Consider the following 23,004-nt stretch of genomic DNA (forward strand, 5'->3'; position numbering starts at 1 on the left):
TTGCTGAAACGCCCCCCCTCAGCTTATATGCTAGTGAGAGTCCCACTTATCTGCTCTCCAGTGCAGTGTGGGCGCCTGCAGCCTCCGTGGGTGGTCCGATGACTGCTGGTATCACCTCTCTTCTTTGCTCCTGCCTCTGTGTTGTCGGAGCCGTACTGGGCAAGAACCTGGCCGCTTCAGTGTGCTGGTACCTGGGCGCACCGCATCCTTGTCAGATGAATGTCGGATGCGGCCACTCTTCTCCCTCCCGCTCTTCTCCAGGGCGGTGACCAATGACGTAGCCTTTACAGTCTTACCTGTGCCTGGTCACGCCCCCTTGCTCCACCCAAGCATTGCTGAATACAAGTACCGGTATATCTATGGTCTTGGATATACAGTACATTTACTTACAGTACTTAGTCTGCTAAATTTTATTATTTTTGTTTTTCTTATTAATGCCCATCTGGACCCTCTGTTGACCATGCTTCCATAGAGCAGCCTGTGTTAGGGCTCATAATATACACGCTGCGTTGTGTACTCACGGTGTTACTGCATGTGCTGCGTTAGCACTTCCCAGACATATGCGATAACGCTGGGTATACAGTGATGCAGCGCATGCAGTAACACAGCGCACACACAACGCAGCGTGTATGTTATGAGCCCTACCACAGGCTGCTCTATGCAAACAGCCATGTCATCACATTCTGGAATGTCATCAGCCTGCATTAGGCCTCAAACTCTACAGGCTGTGTTGTGTACTTGCGGTGAGGAGTGTATGTAGTAATGCAGCGCATGCAGTAACACAGCATGTGTAATTATTGTTGATCCCATATTGTTTCTGTTGACCCTCTTTTCCACTTACAGAGCTAGTTTGCTGATTTTCTTTGAAATAAATATTCAAAAACGTTTAACCGACTGATGCCTCAGTTAATGTAATTTCATTGGTATCTATTTTTATTTTGAAATGTACCAGTAGCTGCTGCATTTCCCACCCTGGGCTTATACTCAAGTCAATAAGTTTTTTGTGGTAAAACTAGGTGCCTTGACTTATATTCGGGTCGGCTACTACTCGAGTATGTACAGTGATTGTCATCATTGGCTCTGCCTGCTGTCCTCCTCAGCCTGGCAGTTGGATGAGTCAAAATCCCTGACAGATCTGATGTCATCTCCATACCCATGTCTTTTGCAGTACTTTCCCATTGCTTTGAAGGTGACAGAACATCTTAAGAGACTACTTAAAATTCCTTGAGGTTAAGATCTTAGCGAAAATAAGGGGAGAATCATTCATGGCACTTGACCCCACCTTAGGTCAGTGTAAAGGATTTAATTGTATTTCTCACAAAGTCCTGTGGATGCAATCCTGTTTGGAAATAGGTTGTTCTGTTAATATGCTCTGTTGTTAACCAAAAGGTTGCTGGCCTGAGCCCACCTAGCAATTCTGAGGATGTCCTGTCTATCTGCTCCTGCAAAGGTTACAGTCAGAACACTATGGTATTTTTATTGTTGTTGTTGTTATGGGCTTTCTGATGTCTGCTACCCGGCCTAATGATAACAAACAACCAAAACCATATTGTTGAGATTGAGGGGAGTCAGAGCAAACCCCCAGAGCCCATCTATAAACAATGGGACGTTCCCCCCACAGAAGGGTCACAGAGAAGGGCTGACTCAACCAGGGTGCAGGAAAGCACGGATGAAGTACACAATATTCCTGTGGTTCCCTGAGACCTCCTCACCCTGTTACTATCATGACCCCAGTGCTGCCTCTAGGTATAGATAAGAGATAAGATCTCTGACACATGGATTTCAGGAACAAGAATGGGAATAGCAATACCAGAAGAGGAAGGTGGGGAGTGGAGGGGAGGAATGGGGAAGCGATTGCAATGATCTAAGCAGAACCACATACACACCCCACCTCTAGGGGAACAAGCAACAGAAACCACAGGGGAAGGGAGACAGCGGTTTGGGTAAGCTATAAAAATAATAATTTTATAATTTTTCAAGGGGTCAGGGGGAGGGGAGGAAAAGAGCTGACACCAAGGGCTCAATAGAAAATGTCTAGAAAAGAATGGTGGCAAAATATTTACAAATATGCTCGATACAATTGATGTATGGATTGTTAAGAGTTGTAAGAGCTCCCAATAAAACGATTTTGTATAAACAAAAAGAACCCTGTGGAGTAGTTCTCATCCATCACATGGGGATGCTATGAGTTAGAGTTGACCCAATGTCATCCAACAACAAAAGTGATTAGATACTAACCCTGATCACAAAGAGACAGGGAAGACGTCACGATTACTGACAGACACCAAAAGGGAGGAGAGAGGCCTCCTGGAAGAATCCCATAACCAACATTCCAGTGTGGACCCTTAGACTCCAGCCCTACTGGAAAATGAATGGCCCGTCTTTAAAGCCATCTGTGTGCTGGTGTTTTGTTACTGTAGCCCTAGGTGTAACTAGACAGTCAGATTTTCTTATTTTGTGTTTCTTTCCTTTTGAAGGGCTCATTATACTTTTCAATTGTTTATTCACCCACAGAATTATTGGATTAATGTTTTACATAACATGATGAGTGTGTTAGTTCAGGTTGACTAGAGAAATAGATTCATAGACACAGATGTATATAAGAAAGAGCTTTATATAAAAGAGCAATTGTATATTGAGAAACAACCCAGCCCAGTCCAGATCAAGTCCATAAGTCCGATATTAGCCAATGTATATGAGACTAGCCCATATTCCTCTTTAGACTCACACAGCCATGCAATAATGCCGAATGCAGGAAGATCACAGGCCAGTAGGTAGAAAGTCTTGTGGATCCAGTGGTGGTGGAAGCATCTCAGCTCTGGTGTGTGTCCCCCTCCAATGAGGAAGAGAGGAGTTCCCAGAATCCTCAGGAGAAGACCATGCCCACACAGAGGCCTCATTGGCTGTGACCTGATTGACAGGCTAGGCTCCACCCCTTCTTCACATTGACAGTAGACTATGTGAGGACCACAAAGAGCTTGTCTGTTTTAACCTATTGTAATTCACAGTGCTTACCTGACTCCAGTGCAGGGAGTGAATGGGAAGATGGGCAATTTGAACCCACCCAGAGGCTCTGTAGGAGAGAGAGGAGCTAGTCTGCTTCTGTAAAGATTGAGTCTTGAAAACCCGAAGGAGCCGTCTGACCCTGCCCTATTGGAATCAACTTGATTGCAATGGGTTGGTGTTTGCACCTGGCTTATGACACACAGAGCACAGTTAGTAAATCGCGATGTGATGATTGGGGACAGGCGAATGAATGGGCAGGCTGCTTCCATGAAGACTTGCAGCCTTGGAAATCCTCTGGGCAGTGCTTCCCTGTTTTCTAGGATCGTTTTGTCAGTGTCAGAAGCAACTTGACACCAGTGGGTTGTTTGGTTTTGATTGGTTTGGTTTGGTATGACTTTGGACCTTGAGAGTGTTAACTTTATATTATGTCTCCCCGTGGCCAGTGGCGCTAATGCTTTTTATAGCTGTATACACTCTTCTTTGAAGGAAATCTTCTAAATGCTCATTCTAAAATATTTTGTTGATAAACACTTTTGATTCAAGAGATAGTTCTGGCTTTTACAATCCATTTATATTCCCTTTTAGCCTGTTTCTTTGCGGATTCTTTTAGTCTGGTCTCATAAGGAAGGTTTATCAGCCATTTGACTTCAACATTTGATCTGCTTTCCTCTGTTCTCTGGCTTTATATCCCCCACCCCACCTGCACTTTCTTGGCTGTAGTAACCTGAGCCAATTTTTTCCTCAGTGTAATTGGACAGTGGCTTTATTCAAAGAGATAATTGCATTTTTATTTCCCAGCGCTTTTAAATTTTACTGGCCATTTTGGCTGTAGCAGCACATTGTACTGAATTTTCTATTTCTAAAACCAAACTTATCATCCTGGCCCCATCAGCAGAGTTTTCTATTTCTGTTCTTGGTGCCAGACACCAAGACAAGCATGCTTAAAATCATTCTGGGCTTTTGCGTCCACCGCACCCCCACCCCCATTCCTATTCAGTTAGTCATCTCTCTTGATTCTTCCTTATAATTGATCCTTTTTGCGTTTCCATTTCTTCCAACAGGCCTTTAGGGTCTCGTGCTATTATAATAGATTTGTTATTTTGCAACTTCAACCAGCTACACTCAGCAGTGCCTGATGAATCCTCTTAAACATCACTGTCAAGTTCTTCCAACTCACGTCACCCAGCCAGTCACTACTTGAAGAACACGAACCTTTATTTGACAATTCCAGATAATATCCCATGCAGCAAACAGCATGAGGACCATGTCTGACCTGCTCTGGCTCCTCTTGTGCCACGAGGCAGAGGACAGACATGCCTCTGTGCTCCATCCTCCTCTACCTATTCTGACACCCACCGTTCCTCCCATGTCACCCTAAACTTATGCCGGGTTTGATAACTGACTGCAACGACCACCCAAAACTCCCTAGGGGAGAAAGATGAGGCAGTCTGCTTCTGAGAGATTTATAGTCCTGGAAACCACCTGGAGCCATTTTACTGTGTCTTGTAGGGTGGGCATTAGTCATAATTGATATGATGTTAGTGTTTTTATTTTTTGTGTGTGGGGGGGGAAGGTGATTTATAGCATAGATTCTCAAATTTATTTGGCCAACTACCCCCTTTCAAAAAATAGGGATAATTTAAAAAATTCAGCACACCCCTGGAAATTGAAAACTTTGTATATAAAAATAAACAAATAAAAACTCTGTATATAGCCCATAATCCAGAATACAATGACAGGATCTATGGTTGTTAATTGGTTGGAATCGGCTTATGGCAGTGGTTCTGGGCTTTGGTTTACAGGGTGGCTCTACGTTAGAATCAAATCGAAGGCACTGCGAAAAGTGTTAATGGGTTTCAAATATATCTCACTCAACTATTTAAATAGATGAGTAAAATTAGGTGTGCATTAAGAACTTCTCCTACAATTTAGGCCTTCTACCACTCTGTGGCAGCAGAGTGTTGGTTGGGTAGTCACTCAGGGTTTTGACCTGCGTGGGAATTGAAATACTTAGAAAAGTATTTATGAACTTGTTTTCCCTCTTGGCCAGGAAGAACCGTGAGCTTTTTTTCTCCTGAATTCTACATTCTCTTAGACCTAAAGAATTGATTTTCTTTCTATCGATATTTGCCTGAGAAAAACTTCTTACTTTATGTGCTCACTGGGGCTAGTCACACCAGAGGTCCTTATTTAAACCACCCAGACCCTGAACACCATTCTCTCATTGCTCTTGGGCTTTGCCCTCATCCCCGCTCCTTGCTAGATCTTGTGGGCATAGTGTGGAGAATTGATGGCCACGCGTGTGAGACCCTCCCCTTTCAGAATGGGCAACTCATCATCTATGTTGGCTTAGTGTTCTCTACTTGATCTCTAGGCTCTAATATGCACTGCGATAGCTACACAGAACTCAGACGAAATTCATGTTTAAAGGGCTTATTGAGGAAGTGAACAAGTTGTAATGCCTGGGAGAAATGCTCTGGGGAGAGGGGTTCTACCAGGAAATGTTAGGAAGTTCTTTCAGGTCTGCCAATAAATCCCTAAAGGGGCATCTCATTCCACCCTGTGAACTTCAACTTGAAGGCATTCAATTCAAGCTCATAGGTCAGCAAACCCAGCTCCATGAATTATGTGCCTGGAGGCACTGCACTTCAGGAAACTTCCGTTCCAAGGCACTCAGCTCCTCTTGAGAGGGCAGCAAGTCCAACGTCCCCAAATATATTGCCCAGAAGCACCCAATCCCACAAGCCACCATCCAGCACAGACGCATTCAGCGTGACTTGCGCCATGGGTTGAGCAGTCCATACCTACAATCCCAGCTCTGGCACCTGGTTCTGCTGCTGCTCCTCTGATGTGACAGCTGTCTTCTGGATCCAAGAGGTTCACTGTACAGGGATCTTAGGTCCAGCGAGTATGCGCCGCTCCTCCCTCCTCCTGCTTCTCAGAGGGCTCATTTTATGCACAGCAGGATGCTACTCCAGGGAACCTGCTTGCAATTACTCACAGGTGAATCTTTTCAGTGTCTTCCCCACCTTCTTTCCAGACTCATGCAGGGAAAAGTCATTTGGTGGGAGGGAGTTAGAGACTTTGGCTAAAGGAACCACATTAAGTGATTTACTGCCCTGCAGTGTCAACATTCAAATTCAGTGCCATGAAGTTCAATTCCAATGCAGGCAACCCTACAGGATGGCTTCTGAGACGATAAGTGTTTACTTGCCATACAGCCTCATCTTTCTCCCGAAGGGAAGCTGATGGTTTTTTGAACTGCTCAACGAGTAACCCACTATGCCCCCAGGATTCCTAGACCCAATTTCTGGGAGACTGGAATTGATTATCCCTGTCTTTAGCATTTACTAGGTCTGTGCAACATTTTCTTCTGTAAAGTTACTATGGAACACCAGCAAGGCATAGCATACTTGCCTTGTAACTTCGCTAGCAGTTAATTGCCTTGGGTTCTTGCACAAGTCATTTTAACTGTCAAGGTGTCTAGTTCCCAACTATAAAATGAGGAATTGGGTTTGGTGTCTTGTAAGGTCTATTTTTCTCCTTCATTCTCTCAAACAGTTAAACAGAAACTTAGGAAATGTATTGTTGGTTTTCTGGCTCTTATGACAGGGGCCACTCTTAGCCCACACCACTCTTATCTGGCCTTTTTGCTTAGTTTACACACCGTGATGAATTTACATACAAGTTTGGCCTGTATCCCTGGGCAACATCTATCAGTTGCCCACACTCAGAGCCCTGGTGGCATAGTGGGTAGATGTTGGGCTGCTAACTGCAAGGTTAGCGGTTCGAAACTGTCAGCCACTCCTTTGGCGAAAGATGAGGCTTTGTACTCCCATAAAGAGTTCCACTCTCGGGGAAGTTCTACCCTGTCCTACAGGGTCACTATGAGTCAGCATGAACTCAGTATCAGTGTGAGTCAGCTCTAGCAGAGCTTCATTGAGCTGGTGAAACAGATAGTACCCCCTCTGCCAGAGCAGAGAAGTGAGGGTAAAATCAATGGGGGGGAGGGCAGCTCCCTTCCACTTAGCAGTTATTTTCCTGAACTGCAGCCCTCTCTCCTCCTTCTCTTGTATTTGCCCACTTGCACAGTTTTTATGAACTCTCGCATAACTTTGTTCCTGTTGGCGTCTTAGGAGTTATTTACGGAGGGCTTCCCGTGTTTGAGACATGGTGCTGAATTCCGTATGTTCACATTACATGTGGTGCTTCAACCAGTCTTCTGTGGCCTGTCCAGTATCTCCTCCTACAGGTTGGGGCACTGGAAATCTTAGAGTGAGGAAAATGCCTTGAGGCCACAGCTCATTCTTGTCACAGCTGGAATCAAAGCCGAACCTGCCTGAATTCCTCCCTGCTTATTCTTCCTCCCTGCATCAAAGGCACTTGTTTCCCTAGGTTGTTTGTAAAGTCAGAGAGTTTTCTCTCCAGGCGCCATCCAGTGACCTACAACTGTACTCCATATTTCAGATGCTGAGTGTTTTGGAGATAGGGTGAGAGGCGGTAGATAGCCAGGCTTTTCTTCAGAGATCCCTCTGGGTGGGCTCGAAGCTCTGATATTGTGGTTAGCAGCTGGGCACTTGAACAGTTTAAACCACCCAGGATTTTATCTTGCTTGGATCCACAATCACTGCTCATGGAAGCAGACATCAGGAGATCAAGCAGTGGATTGTATGGGGTCTGCTGCGCAAGACTTAAAGTACTGAAAAGCAAGATATTACTTGGAGACTAAAGTGTGCCTGACTCAAGCCTCATATATATGTGAAAGTTGGACATTGAATAATGAAGACTGCAGAAGAATTTATGCATGTGGATTGTGGTGCTGGAGAAGACTGTCAAAAAGAAACAAACACCTGTCTTGGAAGACGTCCAGCCAGAATGCTCTTTAGAGGCAAAGATGGCATGACTTTGTCTCATGTGCTTTGAGCATGTTACAGGTGAGACTTGTCACTGGAGAAGGACAGCATGCTTGGTAAAGTAGTGGGGCAGGGAAAAAGGGAGACTTGACAAGATGAATTGGCATAGTGGCTGCAAGAATGGCTTCATTCAGACATACATAAGAACAATTGTGATAATGGCCCAGAATTGGGTGACATTTTGTTCTCTTGTACATATGGTTACTATGAGTTGGAACCAACTTGACTGTACTTAACAGCCATCACCACCACCACCACCACCTCCTTCACCTTTGCCACGACCACCACCACCACCGTCCAGTATGTAAAGGTGCCTCTTTACTACCCACAGTTGCCTCTTTAATGAACTTGGCCCCAAAACTCATTGGGTTTTGTTCTTCTGGCGGTCTGTAATACTTTAAATATTCTTAGAGAACACAAAAATTCAAATGCACCAGTTCTTCTGTAGTCTGCCTTATTCATCATCTACCTTTCCTATACATACAAGGCTATTGAAAACACCATACCTCAGATCAGACGTAGCCGTCAGAGTGCCATTGTTGCTATTCGCCACTTTAAAGAAATCTTGTGTGGCAGATTTGCCTAGTGTAATACATCATTTGATTTCTGGACTGCAGCTTCCTGAAGCGTTGCCTGTGGACTGGAACAAAAGGAAATCCTGGACAATTTCAACCCTTTAACTTTTTATCATGGGGCCCAGCATTACTTGGGGGCTCCATTTTTGTGGTATCACCCCTCTGCTGCAGAATTTTATGAACCAGTGCGTCCTAATGGATTGTGACTGACAGCAACCCTGTGTAGCAGGGCAGGCTAGAACTGGGCTCGACAGAGTCGTCAATGGCTGATCGCTCGGAAGTTTACCACCAGATCTTCCTGCTGAGGCACTGCCGAGGACTCCAGAACTTCCAGCCTTTTGCTTGGCAGCTGAGGACTTAACCGTTTTCACCTCAGTTTAGGAGCTATCATTTCCTTATATCCATTTTGTTTGTGGGGCAGTGCAGGGAGCTAGGTGGACCCAAAGGTTGGGGAAGGAAGAGATGGTCATGTGAATGACTGAGAAGGAGACCCAAGTTCCCTGTCATTGTTTCTCAGTTCTAATTCTGCACAGGGATTTCACATCAGTGAAGTTACTTGGATGTGTGTGTGTGTGTGTGTGTGTGTGTGTGTGTGTGTGTGTGTGTGTGTGTGTGACGGGGCCTTCAAATACTTGATTGTGCAAAAATCTGAGTGTCTTTTCATTCCTCTCTTTTATTACCTTTCTGAGCAAGTCTACCTCATCCTCATCAACTCTTAGGATTTGCAGGTGTACTCATCCCCATTTGACCACTGCTGAGATCATGGCGACTCAGATGGACTCAGCTGCTCCCTGCCTCTCTGCACTCTTCTCTGCCTTTGTCTGCGTGCACTTCTTTTCTGGTCCATAGAATGAATTTCCCCTGGATAGTGTCGCTGCCTTGGTGGTTGCTTTGTACAGGATTATTGCAGCGATGCATGGTGGGCCTGCTCTTGGTTTCAGGGATCACCAGCTGTTCCAGCTCCATCTCTCCTCTTGCACTCAGTTCATGCACTGTGTGTTGACCCCAATTCATGCACTCAGCGGAAAGGCTCAAAGCTTGAGTCTGCCTGGAAGCACCTCGAGAGAAATTCTGGCAGTCTGCTTTCAGAAAACCCTGCCATTGAAAACCCGATGGCGGCAGAGTTCTTGGCCATGACGAATCTTTGGGGATCAGATGACCAGTCCTTCCTTCTTTGGCATAGCTACATTACCAAGCATTTAAACAGTCTCCTGCGGAAAACATTCTGAACTGAAAAGAAAATCGTCTGAGACTGAGAAAATGCCCATCAAAGGGACAGCATTGGAAGTAGTTGTTACTCTATTTCTGATTTCCTTGAAAATTTGAGACCTTGTCAGATGTTGAGTCATTCAAGGGGTACACAGGTGAGGAAAAGAGACATTCCAAACCCCACTGCCAGGAAGTCTATTCTGACTCGATTAGTTTCTGCGACTGTCAATCTTTATGGGAGCAGACAGCCTCCCCTCTTCCTGCGGAGCGAAATGATGAACCGCCAACCTTGTGGTTAGGAAGCAACCTCACAGCAGCCCCATGCTTTGCTTGAGCCCATTGTTGTCGTCACTGTGGCAATTCATGTTGTGGAGGGTCTTCCTCTTTTTCCTCGACTGTGTGTTTTACCATGCATGATGCCCTTTTTCCACGGACTGCTTTCTCCTCATAATATGTCCACAGTCATGAGACAAAGTCTCGCCGTCCTCACTTCCAACGAGCTTTCTGGTTACACTTCTTCCACGACGGATTTCTTTGTTCTTTTGGCAGTCCACTGTCCTTTCAATATTCTTGGCCAGCATCGTAATTGAAAGGCATCACTTCTTTTGTGGTCTTCCTTATACATTGAAAAGAGGCAGTAGTATTAGTGAAAATATTGATCATAGGCTGTTTAAAAGTACTTCAACCTGGACACATCTTTATCGTTTCTCACATAGTTCCTTTAAAACCTGTTCCTGCGGATACCGTTCTGACTCCTGGTGGCCTGAAGGAGAGAGCAGAAGTACCCCACCGCATTCTCAAGACGATCAGGTCTTTACAGAAGCAGACGGCCGCATCGTCCCACTGCGGAATGCCTGTTGGCTTCAAACCCCACACCTTTCGGCGGGCAGACAACTACTCAACTGTTGCATCCACTAGAATTGCAGTTTGTTACATGACAATCCCATTGTTGATTCATGCTGCAGAGTAATCTCTGCCCGTGCCGATACAGACCTTTATGGGGCTCGAGGGAAGCCGAGGAGCCCCCATCATGGCATTTTGGGTTAAACTTAGTTCGTTAAGGAACACAGCGCTGACTGTCGTTGAAAGGGTATGTGTTATTACTTTGTTGCTGCCATTTCTGAATTACATGCTTCTTTTTATTCCCCCTTAGCTCAGTGTAATTTGGTATTTCTAATTTGATATAGTGGCCCACACAGGCCATGCACAAGTTTCAGATAATAATTAGAGATGACAGGACAAACTGATTGGCCACAGTGTTTTTAAACAATGCAAATTAGATGACCTGTGATTGCTAAATAAATAGAGGGATGCTGTGAGTACAGTGTGGGAGTTGCATTGTTTCATATGCAGTTCCCCTAGCATGTTAATGTTTTGTTTTACCGAGTAAGCAGCTGAATATAAAACAAACGAATAGGTGGAAAACGCCTAAGCATGGGGAGGGATGTGCTGCCACCATGGTGGCTCTTCATTCTTTGTACTGAGGTTGGCATTGGCTTGGAGCCCCGAGGTGTTGCAGATAAGTGGTTCATGCATACAGGTGCTTGCCTAAAGATAAGAAGTTCAAGTCTACCTAGGGGTGCTTTGGAAGAAAGGCCTGGTTGACTTCTTCTGAAAAATCATCATGCGAAGCCCTATGGAGCACAGTTCTATGTCTTACACAGGTACCAGGGGTTGGGGTCAACCCAACAACAGCAATTGGCATGTCCTGGCGTTGTGTTTGGTTTTAGATGTTCTTGGCACGGGGGTGCCTGAGGGTGAGGTGGGTGTGGAGGCAAAGAATGTGCTCTTTGTTCTTTATGCATTTTGCTCTTGCCTCTATAAGTTAGCTTTAATACTTCCCTATATTTCTTTCAAGCTATATTTACTGTTCATTTTGTTGTTTTTCCATTCTTAAGGTGAAAGCCTACTTTGATGAAATAGTTTGGGTTTATATAGCTTTCCACCCATGCCTCTATCTTTATTGGTCTTGTCACGGCTCACGCCAGTGCGGTAGCACAACATGGTGCAGGCTTCCCCCAACACTGGAGTTCCCATAAGCTTTGGTGCATTCAGTTTGCACTTTCACATGGTGTGGTTTCCCGCACCCAGAAATACACAAATCCTCTTGTTTTTGTTTATCACAAACAAATCATACACAGAAATGCTTGGATAACTATAAATAATGTTAAGGTGATTAGCAATCAAAAATGTATTGCTGAGCATGTTTTATTATGAATAAAGACCAGTATTTGCAGTTTGTACTTTTGTGTTACTTTCAATAAGAATAAAATAGGATATGCGAAAATTGATATTCACCTTCTTTTTAAAACTACAGTATGGCTATATCCAAAAGTATTGTTCCTGGGGCTTAAATCACACATGCAAAGGCTTATTCCAAAGCCAACATATCTGAAGATGCTTCTGTGGTCAGTGGATGGATGCAGACAAGTTTTCTCAGTAATACACTCATCTTCGTTTCCTTGGGGAGCTTTCCAGGAAAAGTCTAAGCAAAAACAGTGATTTCTAAGGGGAGCTCCTGGGCCAGTTAAATCCATGGCAGAGAAGTCAGGTCAGAAGGTTATGATTTTTGGTATTCCAAAAAGGTAATTTTGAGAGATTTTCTTGAAGGACATTAGAGTGGTGATGGGTGCTGATTAGGTGGAACTCTTAGGAAAGCTGAAAACTGTGTTGGTGAGAAAAGACCAGGAAACCTTAACCCATCCACCCTGCAGCCCTGGTCTTGCGCCTTCAGGCTTCTCCGTGTTCCCAAAACTCAAGGAATATTTAAAGGAAACACGAAGAGTTCCTTGAGGATGCCAGGACTGCCTTTTGGACATCACGTAAATCAGAGAGCGCAGAATTCTTCAGGGGATGCTTAGAGAGATGGAAGCACTGCCTTCACAAGTATATAGACCTACACGGAAGGTAGGTCAAGGAACAATATTTTTTCTTGGTATTCATGTTCAGTAAAGGCCTTCGTATTTTGATATTTTTGTTCCGTAAGGGTCTCTGTGACTCCATAGCAACACCGACTTTTCCTCAATCTTTCTGTTAAATGTAATAGGAATGCTAACTGTGAATCAAAGAGCAGAAGTGTTCTTTTTCAAGGTGCCATTTCTCGTAGGCTCGCCTTATGGCCTCCCCCCTGAATGTAGAAACCCAGCCTTTGAAATGATTTGTTATTTCTGCACGGTAACACTCTGTGCTGCTTCAGCCACGTTGTCAGCATCAGCCCACTCATTTCTCACTTTTTATTAGATCGGTTGATTGGGTACGAAGCATGCATATCCTTCATTATTTCATGTATCCCTGATTATACATTCACTACCCCCAATGTAATTTATGCCAAAGCTTTCCTGTTAAAAAAAAAAAAGTTAAGCCAGAAGATTCTTCGAGAAGTTAATTGCTGAGTTCTCTGCTAATGCTTGTATAAACCGATAGGCCATAGCTCTGAAATACCATGGCTTCATCAGCACTATCAGATTCTAAGCTCCTTGAAAACTCACTGTTATGTCAGTTCTGACACACAGCGACCCTCTGTGGATTTCTGAGACAATAAATCTTTACGGGAACAGAAAGTCTCATTTTTCTCCCAAGGAGCAACTGTTAGTTTTGAACTGCTGACCTCGCGGTTAGCAGCACAACATGTAAATCACTACACTACCAGGACTGCTAAACTTCCTGAAGCAGAGATCATTTCTTGTGTGATCTTAAAAGGAAAACAAAAATACAGGCTTATCAAAATAAATATTGATTATATTTAAATGCCTTTGTGGGGGCACTATTGGGCAAGCGTTGGACTTCTAACTGTAAGTTTGATGGTTCAGACTCACCAGCCCATCCTCAGGAGAATGAAGTAGCTCCCACAAAGATGTACAGCTTCAGAAACCCGTGTTGGGGCACTGAGAGTTGGAATGGACCCCGTGGGCATTAAATGGCTTTTAAAAACATTCTCCGTAAAGCTGGTTGTGGTGGAGTTGATCCCAATGCAGAGCGGCCTCACTTGTTACAGAGGAGAGTTGTACTCTGTGCGGTTTTTGCCTTTGCATTTGGGGAAGCAGATCGCTGTACCTCTCATATGGAATGTCTCTGGCTAGGTTTAAACCTCCAGCCTTGAGGTTAGCAGGTGAATACTTCATAGTTTGGGCCACCCCGGAGCTCCTTGTTAGGTACCAAAAACCAAACCTCAAATCCCTGCCACTGAGTTGATTCTGACTCACAGCCACCCAGTAGCACAGGGTAGAATTATTGCCCCTGTGAGTTTCTGAGACTGTAACTCTCTATGGCGATAAAAAGCCCTATCATTTTTCTGAGAAGTGGTTTCAAACTGCTGACCTTGCAGTTAGTAGCCTAATACACAACCACTATACTACCAGGGCTCCCCAGAGTGCAGTAACAATGTTTTATTTTCTGTTATAATGAAAATTCAGCCTTTCTAGAGTCTGCAAGAGACGAGATCTTTTTCTTGAGGTAGGTGTGTGTGTGTGTGTGTGTGTGTGTGTGTGTTGTGTGTGTGTGTCTGTGTATATGTGTACTTTTCATATGCTGTAGAACACATTCCTTCAAGCTGGTTCAAAACAGAGCTTCAAGCTGGTTCTCATCAATGCAGCCATCTCCAATGAGAATGGATCTGAATTTGTACAATGTGACTGTACTGGAACATCACCAGAAACGTCATCTCCCTCCTAGAACACCAGGGCAGCATGGCATGTGTGTGCTAGGCAGGGGTCTCTAGAGAGGCATGGCCAGGACACTTAAGATTTTATATATAGGTAAAAGGATAAATTTACATAGCGAAAAGGACTATACCAGCAAATTTGTTCACACTGCAGTGCAGGGAGCTCAGCTCAACTCCCTTTCGTGGGACAGTTACTACACTGATGGCCCTTCCCACTCACATCCGTAGCCCAGTGCCACGGAAGCAGACTGTAGGAAGTTGAAGTGGTGAAGTGCAGCACAGGCCAGTAGGGCAGCATAGCGAGGCAGGACGAGGTGGCGCCTCACAGTGTGTCCAGGAGAAGTGGCTGGGGGCAGGAGCAGCATCTGCGGTGATGGCAAGATGAACAGAGTCAGCCCGCTGGCAGCAGACAGGCAAGGTGGGGTGGTGCCCACGGCTTAGAACAGCACCGCAGTGCGGTCCACCACCGTCCACGGGTTGGATGGACCACAGGTACCACAGCACACATGTTGAGGCAGCTCAGTCAGGCGGCACATCAGTGGACCACCAGGGAGAGAGAGAGTGGCCTGCCTCTAAAGGAGGTCATCAAACTGGCCTGATTGACAAGCTAAACTCCACCCTTATCTTCTTATGGGTGCCATGTTGGCTGGATCAACCTCACTATCACAATGTGTGTTGCATAGCAAACAAATCTCTTGATTGTCAGAGTTAGAAACAGTGGTGCCCCGCTCAAAGATGACAGTTCCTTTTAGCTTTGAACATGTGTTGTTCTCCACAGTCCTGGCTTTAGATCATTCAAGCCCCCCACATTCGCTTCCTGAAAGGGTTCACCATGCCTATTTCCTATTCCTGGACTTGCACCTGCAGTTTCTGCTCTTCTAGTTACATTTTGGCACACCCACATTTTACAAATTTGATCTATTTTGATTTCTCTGTATCAGTCTTGACTGAGCCATGGTAACAAAGCAGCTGAGTGAACAGAGACAGGTAGCCAAACATTCCATTCCACATACCCTTGTGGGTTTCTCTCTGTTTCATGGACCACCAGCCTTTTCCACCTGGCCCTGAACCAATCCGTGAGCCTGTTGTTTGTGCCTTCCTGGCCTGACCACCTTCATACATTTACGTAACTGGAGTTTGGCTGGTTAACCTAGATCCAATGTTCTGTTTTTGGTTCACAACGTGGTTGTTACCTGGAACCTAATCTCCCTGCTTCTGACGTCAGTCAGGTAACCTTGCCTTCCCTTCTGATTTTCTGTCCTTTGTTGGTTTGACTTTCATGTTTTTACCTTGGTTGTGCCTGACCCCAATTAATCTGGCTTTGGCTAATCAGTGAGCGTTATCTCAACTCAGGCCCTGACTGGTTCAGAAAGTAAAGTTTAACAGCGTTTGCTAATTATTGGCTTTCTGAAAGATTAATTTCTGTCAGGTGCAAACACCCAGTGGTACTTATTGTAAAAGAGAGGTGGCCTCCGCATGGGAGCAGCCTCCAGCGTTGGACGGCTGAGGATGACAGAGCTGTCCGGGAAATGTGCGATGATTCAGTTTGTCTGTTACGGAACTGTGCCTGCCACCCAGCCCTGAAAGGAAACAGCTCCTAAAAGAGCATCCAGATTTTCCTTATGCTTCAGTTCAAGGGCACCAGATTCACTGCTGCCTGCTAGGATTGGAGGTGGTAAGCATTGCCAAAGTGGAATGCCAGTGGCACAGAAAGATTTGTCAAAGGAGTAATAAAATAGGAATATAAAACGATCAGATTTTCGAGTGAGGAAAACTCAGAAAGCAGCCTGCAACAGCCTCCGTTATTACAGATGAGGACATGCAGATTTAGGAGAATATAGTGTATTGCCCAAGATGCTAGAGCTGGCGAGGAGTCTTCCTGAATGATAGGCTGGAGGTTTGCGCTCGCCTAGAGGCACTGTGGAAAAGAGGCCTGGTGATTGACTTCCAAAAAGTCAGCCCTTGAAACAAGACCACGGAGCACAGTTCTGTGCCCCCGCACACAGAGTCACCCTGAGCCTCCATTGACCCAACAGCAACGAGTTACTTCAGAGCTGGTTGATAAGGAGCCAGGACTGACTCACGTTTTCATATTCACAAGATGGTGTGCAGCCAGTTGCTTTTCAATACATTTGCTATAACAATGTGGTCTAGCTTTCAAATAGGTCAGGCAGCAAGGACACCAACCAAGTCCATTGCCAAGCCAATTCCAAGTCACAGAGACTCTGCAGGACCCAGGACAATGGCGCCATAGGGTTTCCAAGGCTGCATAAGCCTTTGAGGTAGCAGACCACCTCATCTTAATCCCACTGTGCCATTGGGTTTGAACCGCTGACTTCTTTAGCATCCCAGTGCTTAACCCACATCACTTCAAAGGGGTACAATAACAAAGAAGATCTATAGAAATTTTGATTGCCTTACCCAATTTTGTTGACGTATAAGGGATACATTTTCTTCTTCTGTGCAGTGGGGTATGATTACCTTTTCCTGAGCCCACACATCCATAGACGGACATCAGGAGGACTTCAGGGAGAAAACTCTGACATGGGAAAGAGCATCTCCCTGCTGGCCTTCACATTGCCACTCATTGGAGTGAGTTCATTCGCTCCCATAACCTCAGCTCTGGTGCCTGGAACCGTCAGGACCTGACCTCCTTCCACCTGGGTCACCAAATGTCAGGAGTCTAGTACCCACAGGCCTTTCCAGAGACAGGGATTCTGGGTTCGGTGCTGTGTTTCCAGTGGTGAGAACAGTACCTAAACCATAGTGGGGAGAAAGAACGAATGAATGGGCATCTGGCTAAAGATGGAAACAACTTATCTATCACATAGAGCCATGCATAGTCATTTACAGATAGTCTAGGACATTTGTGAACATCGGAAGAAGTGCATTTATTCCCCATTCTATTTAGACAGTTGTATCACCTTTTGTGGGTGACCTAGTGGCTCGGTGGATAAACATGTTCGGCTGTGATCTGCAAGGTCAGCAGTTTGATCCCACTAGCCACTTGATGACATTGAGTTTGAGTTTGATCATGTTTTGTGACCAATTCCCAATTTCTACATCTGCAGCGCCTTCTCCACTCTAAACTCTTGGTTTTTTGGTTCTCTGGCATCCACATAATTTGGCTTTGCACAGCGTTGTCAGCACCAGAAAAGACAAAGTCATGATTCCTTAGGTCCTGCTTGCCAGTGTGCGCATAAGACTGGCACATACCCCCTCCTGATCCCTCATAGTAATCTAGCCCCATTGTCATCAGTTGGAATATTAACTTGGGTTGTGTTAGTAGCTGATGGCATACATTTGAATAGTAGTTGTATTAGCTGGACTTCCTTACCGGCATATAGATAATATCCAATCACAGACAACATTGTACTTCAAGAACGAACTTGAGAGATGTCCTTCTAAACTTGTCGTCTCTGGCATAGCAAACCATATTGTTGTCTGATTAAAAATGGTCAATACCAGTGAGCCTATTTCTTTTCACTCATGTCTAGTATCTGGATCTGTGTGTGTTCTACTTCATTTTTGAGAACGGCCAGTTTTTCTAGCTTCATACCGCACGTATGGCACATTCTGGTTATTCATTGATATGTGCGGCGGTTTCCTCTTATGTTGAGCTGTGTCCCGCCCGCAAATGACTGTGTGGAGAGCTTCGTTCCCATCCACATCAGTAAGATGGACTGTCCTTTGAGGGTGCAGCTCTGCCTCAGTTGTATTTTTGGGGTGACTGCTAACTTGAGGACCTCATCTTCTGTTACTATAACAGGCAGTGCTCCATCTATAAGGCCTTCAGTGGCTAGTCTCTTAAAAGTGAACTCTCCCCCCTCCACCCATACCCCCAACACCTTTCACTTAGTCTGTTTTTAGTCTCAAAGCTCTACCGAAACCTGAGTGACCTGGTGGCATCTGCAATACCAGTGTCATAGCTTTCAGTCTTAGTAATATTTGCCACCACTAATGAGTGGTATTCAGTAAGATATAAACCTTAAAAAAAGAGGATTATTTTTCATCAACATAAGAAGAAGTCGAAAAGGTGGGAAGCCATGGCAACTATTGGGGGTCCAAGGTTTTACCACAGACTTGCTCAGGTTTCACCCTCCCCAGGGCACCTTCCTTACTTTCTAAAGGGAGGGTATTATGGAGCACCTGCCAGCCCCTACCGCTCCATTTAAAAAGACTTTCTAGAAATTAAACTGAGCCCACTTTTGTCTATACCTCATTGGTTAAGAACATTACCACGGCCGCATCTACGTCAAAGAGAGCCAGTGGAAGATGCTCTTTCAGTGTTAGTGTTGCTGTTGAAATCCATTTATAGAATTGAGCTTGTTCTGTCGATTTCCCTGTGCTGTTTTCACGTGTCCAAGTGAGTGGAACATCTGCTCTCACACCCTGTCGGAGGGTGTGCGTTTGAGCAGATAAGATGGAAATGATCTGTTACTTGGCTTGGGGTACAACTTGCTTGCAAGACTATCTGACCGTGGTGAATTGTTTTGCTTTATCTTAGGGAAGAATGACATTGGGGAGGGAGAAGATCGGTTTAAATTTCTGTTGATTGAAAAACAACTCTTTTCTATTTCACAATATTTTTCTTAGCCTTTTATTGTGATTTGGGTGAAAGCTTACAGAACAAACTAGTTTTCTAGTCAACAATTCGCATGTATTTGTATTGTGATATTAATTGTAAGCTTTTCAGTGTAACAGCCTTTTCCTATGACCTCCCTGGGTTCCCCATTTCCACCCCTTTTCTTTCCTGTCCCTTCCTGCTTCCAGAGGGTTGTTTTTGGGCAAATGCCGCCTTTTGGGTCTCCTATGGTTACTTGTTTTGACAAGTCTGTTCCTCCCCAGCATTATGGTTCCCTTTTCTAAGTCTGTTGTTTGGTTCTGGGTGATCCTTGGGAGTGGATCCAATTGCAAGCCTGAAGGATGCCTAATGGCCTTGTCTCTGGAATTCCACCAGTGTCTTATCAACCTAGCAAGTCTGGTCTTTTTATGATTTTGAATTTTGTTCTGCATTTTTTCCTCACTCTGTTCAGGGCTTTTTATTGTGGCCTCTGTCAGAAGGACCAGTAGTGACAGCTGGGCACCACCTCGTTCTTCTGGTCTCAGGGAGTCTATAGTTTGCACATTCCATTCATCCTTTTGAGCAATTGTTTCTTTGAGTCTGCGATTTTCTGTACTCTTCTTTGCTTCCAAAGAGGAGAGGTGAATAGTTTTGTCACAGATGGCTGTTTGCTAGTTTCTAAGACCCCATTCACTATTCACCAACGTAGGATGGAGAACATTGTTTTTGTGGTTATATTATGCAAATTGGCTTAGCTCACTCCTGAGACTGGTCCTAAGCCCCCAGGCCTAGTGACTTGATTTTTCTTAGTGTTATTAGGTTTCTGGGGTAGTTTACCTCTTTCTTGTTTCCCAAGGCAGAAAGAATTCACACGCCAGAAGCACTTTTGTAAATCCAAGTAACTTTTATGGGGGAAAGGGCAGTTTCAGGTATCACAGTCTCAGCAAGTGCACACTATCTCTGGAAATCATGCCAGACCCCATGGTGGGGACTGTGGGAAAGTTCGTGACTGAAAATGGCCCTTTCAAGGGCAGCGGAAAACATGTGGAAGGAATACTGGAATAGGAGTGAGGAACCAGCGTGCGGAGCCAGGAGCAGGAATCACGAGCAGGGAATCCTAAGAGAGCTGAGAGAATTAGCCTTGAGAGGGCTCACAAGCACTTAGATACCACACACACAGCTGAGACTCCCACCCGCTACTTGTAGAGCGCACCCAAAGGTGAGTGGATCAGCCTGCCGTCAGCCTGCTTTTATCCCCTCCCGCCTCCACTGGCTGGGGAGGCATGGTTGAGCGTACTGGCTGGCCCTGTACGTGCACCTCTGTGATGGCATGTCGCTGGTGCCCAGGATCCTGCGTGGGCCCAGGTTTCCCTTCACCCGGCCACAGGTGACTTGTGACTTTGGTCTGAGCATGCCCAGCTTTGGATTGTTCCCATAGGTAGCTAATGCGTGCCTGCTTTCTTTCCAGCCCCTTTATTGTGCGTGCACAGTGCATTTTCGTTTAGCTTAGGCATTCATTTTAGACAACCCCCATATCCCTGTTCCAGCACCCTTTCAGTGTTACACTATGGTTGAGGTGCTTCATAACGCCGACCCCTCTTTGGTCTGCTCTATCTAAAAATGTATCTACAAGAAGTGTCATCAGTTCCATTGAAAAATGAAATGAAGAGAGTGGAATTTTCCAAAAATTTTTGAAGCCCCCTTGTATTTAGAGCATATGCAAATAAACCCTTTTTGTCAAGCTCTGTGTGCTCATGGGTGGAGTCCTCTTCACCTACCTATACTGTGTACCTCTCCAGCTTGCTGTCTGCCTACGTTTCCATGTGTAGATGGTTTATTACTACTGACAGTGGAGTGTACTAATGTTGTGTCACTTTTTTATTGCCTATAACTTTTGCATACCTATCAGTGTCTCCCTTTGATTTTCTAAAAATCCCCTGAGACAGGACATGAACTAAACTCACTTTTCCTTTGCTAACAAGACTGATTTTGTTGCTTGGGAACAAACCTCTTCTCCTGCTCACTTGCCTGCTTTGCCACTTGTTCCTGTGGGTTTCTTGGGTGCTGAGCACCCCGCAGCCTGCCTTTCTCTTGTCTTTCTGGGACTCTCTCGTGCTCCCTGACTTGCTCCTAACCCTTCATAGTCTTGACTTCCTCTGCTTCCATGTGCCCTGACCCCAGCTTCCCCCATCTCTCCTGACCTGATTCCTCCTTCCTTTCACTGTTTCTCACCGTTATGCCTCAGTTCCCACAAGATCTGGTGCCCTATGGCTTGACATATCCCCTGGCAGGCAGGTGGTAGCTCTGACCAGATGGTCTCCATTCCTCAGTAAGGCAGGGGTGGGGGTGGGAGGGGGCAGGGTCATCTGCAGAGACAAAGATTAGCAGGGTGGGGTGGGTAGGGGACTTTGAGGAAGGTGACAGAGTTTTCTAATGACTTCTGGAGGTGCAGCATGCCAAGAACTTTAGACTGGTTTCCAACATTCCAGCAACCCGGGGTAAAATCATCCTGAGATTAATGGGCTGATTTGCAATGCTGCACAAATGGTTAAGCACTCGATTCTAACCGAAAGGTTGGCAATTTGAAGTCATGCAGAGGTGTGTCTGAAGAAAGGTCTGGCAATCTGTTTCTGAAAAGCCGCAGCCACTAACCCCCCTGGGGCAGTTGAACTCTGCACACGTGGGTCTCCAGGAGTTAGAATTGACTGGATAGTGACTGGTTCCTAGTTGATCTGCTGTGTTCTCTTTCCCGAAAACCTTGCTGTTCAGGAAGCAAATGGCTTGAGTAAGGACTCCAAACCAGGAAGTGGCTGAAGCAGGCTTGAGCGGGAGCCCAGGGAATGGAGCCTACTGCCCAAAGCTGTCCATAGGGGTGCTCACTGAACCTGGCTTCTCTGCACTCCTGGGAGAGACCCTGCCTGTTTGTTGAGGACCCCAAGGGGGAGCTGACTATGTCTCTCCGGCATAGTGACCTTTGCAAAAGCTGTTATCAGCAAGCCACATGGGCAGGGTCTTCATCCTTCCAGTCTGGGTGTAGTTTCTTCCTAGGTCACAGACCTGTCTTGACTTAATGGCCCATCAGTTAAAGGATGGCTAGCCATTAGGCCAGGTGGGCAGTCACATCAAAGCTGTTGCTTTGCTGGCCTGGGAGCCTGTGCTCCATCTGTTGGCTTCGGAGCAGTCATGGAGGCTAGACTTGTTAGAAGGATGAAGGCAGGGGTGGAAATGAGGGATCTGGGAGATGTGAGGAGCAGCAGCTTTGGAAGCTAGCTGTGGTGAAACAAATGTAACCGCCTGTCATTGAGCCCAGCTTGATTGGGGCGGTGACCCAATGTCCAGTATGCTGCAGATGGGTCTTTAGAAGTGGGTTGATCAGGCCTCTGCGCAGACTGGCATCACCAGCTTTGGGGCTAGCAGCCAGGCCCTTAACGTTTTGTGCCACCAAGGGATGGCTAAACAGGTACACCAACACAAGAAGTTAACCTCCACTGTGACCCTCTGTTATCTGTGTCATTGTGTCTTGTGTTGCGCGATTAGCATCGTGGGTTTTTAAACCCCTCAGGCTTAGCCAGAAGAACTGTTTCTGCGTAATCAATCTCATTGATCTATGGCGTGAGAGAAGACATTTCTCAGGCGATTCATTTCAAGCATGCCTGCAGTGCCTGGACTCCTGGTCACCATGGGCTCTGAGCTTGGGCCACTGAGTTTCTCCTGAGATACAGCCTCACGGTCACCCCCACCCCGAACTCCTCTTTGATGGAGGCTTGGGCGCGCTTTCTGCAGTGAGCCTCTGTGATCCCCAGAGGTGGATCACAGATCTAGCAGGTATGGCACCTGCCCTGGGTGCCACTTGAAGGGCAGAAGAGCACGTTCGATGAACCCAATACAGTTCAGTACACCCTGCAAGCCCAGTGGGCATCTGGAGGTGTTTTCAGCAGGGCCCAGAGGGTGGCACTTGCCCCAGGCACAGGTCCCAGGGGGCACCAGACATGGCTCATAATGATGTTCTGAGGTAACACAGATGCCAAAGGCTCCTGACTGATGTAATTGAGCAAGAGTTGGGGAGGTTTTTCTGCT

General features: G+C 45.7%; 1 protein-coding gene across 4 annotated transcripts in view; it reads left to right on the forward strand.

Annotated features, from left to right (window-relative positions):
• The window catches only part of ARHGAP44 (Rho GTPase activating protein 44), a 216,454-nt gene that overhangs the window by 36,824 nt on the left and 156,626 nt on the right, over positions 1-23,004 (forward strand). The window lies entirely within an intron of this gene.

The sequence above is a fragment of the Tenrec ecaudatus genome, chromosome 10 (assembly GCF_050624435.1).
Source record: "Tenrec ecaudatus isolate mTenEca1 chromosome 10, mTenEca1.hap1, whole genome shotgun sequence".
NCBI lineage: Eukaryota > Metazoa > Chordata > Mammalia > Afrosoricida > Tenrecidae > Tenrec > Tenrec ecaudatus.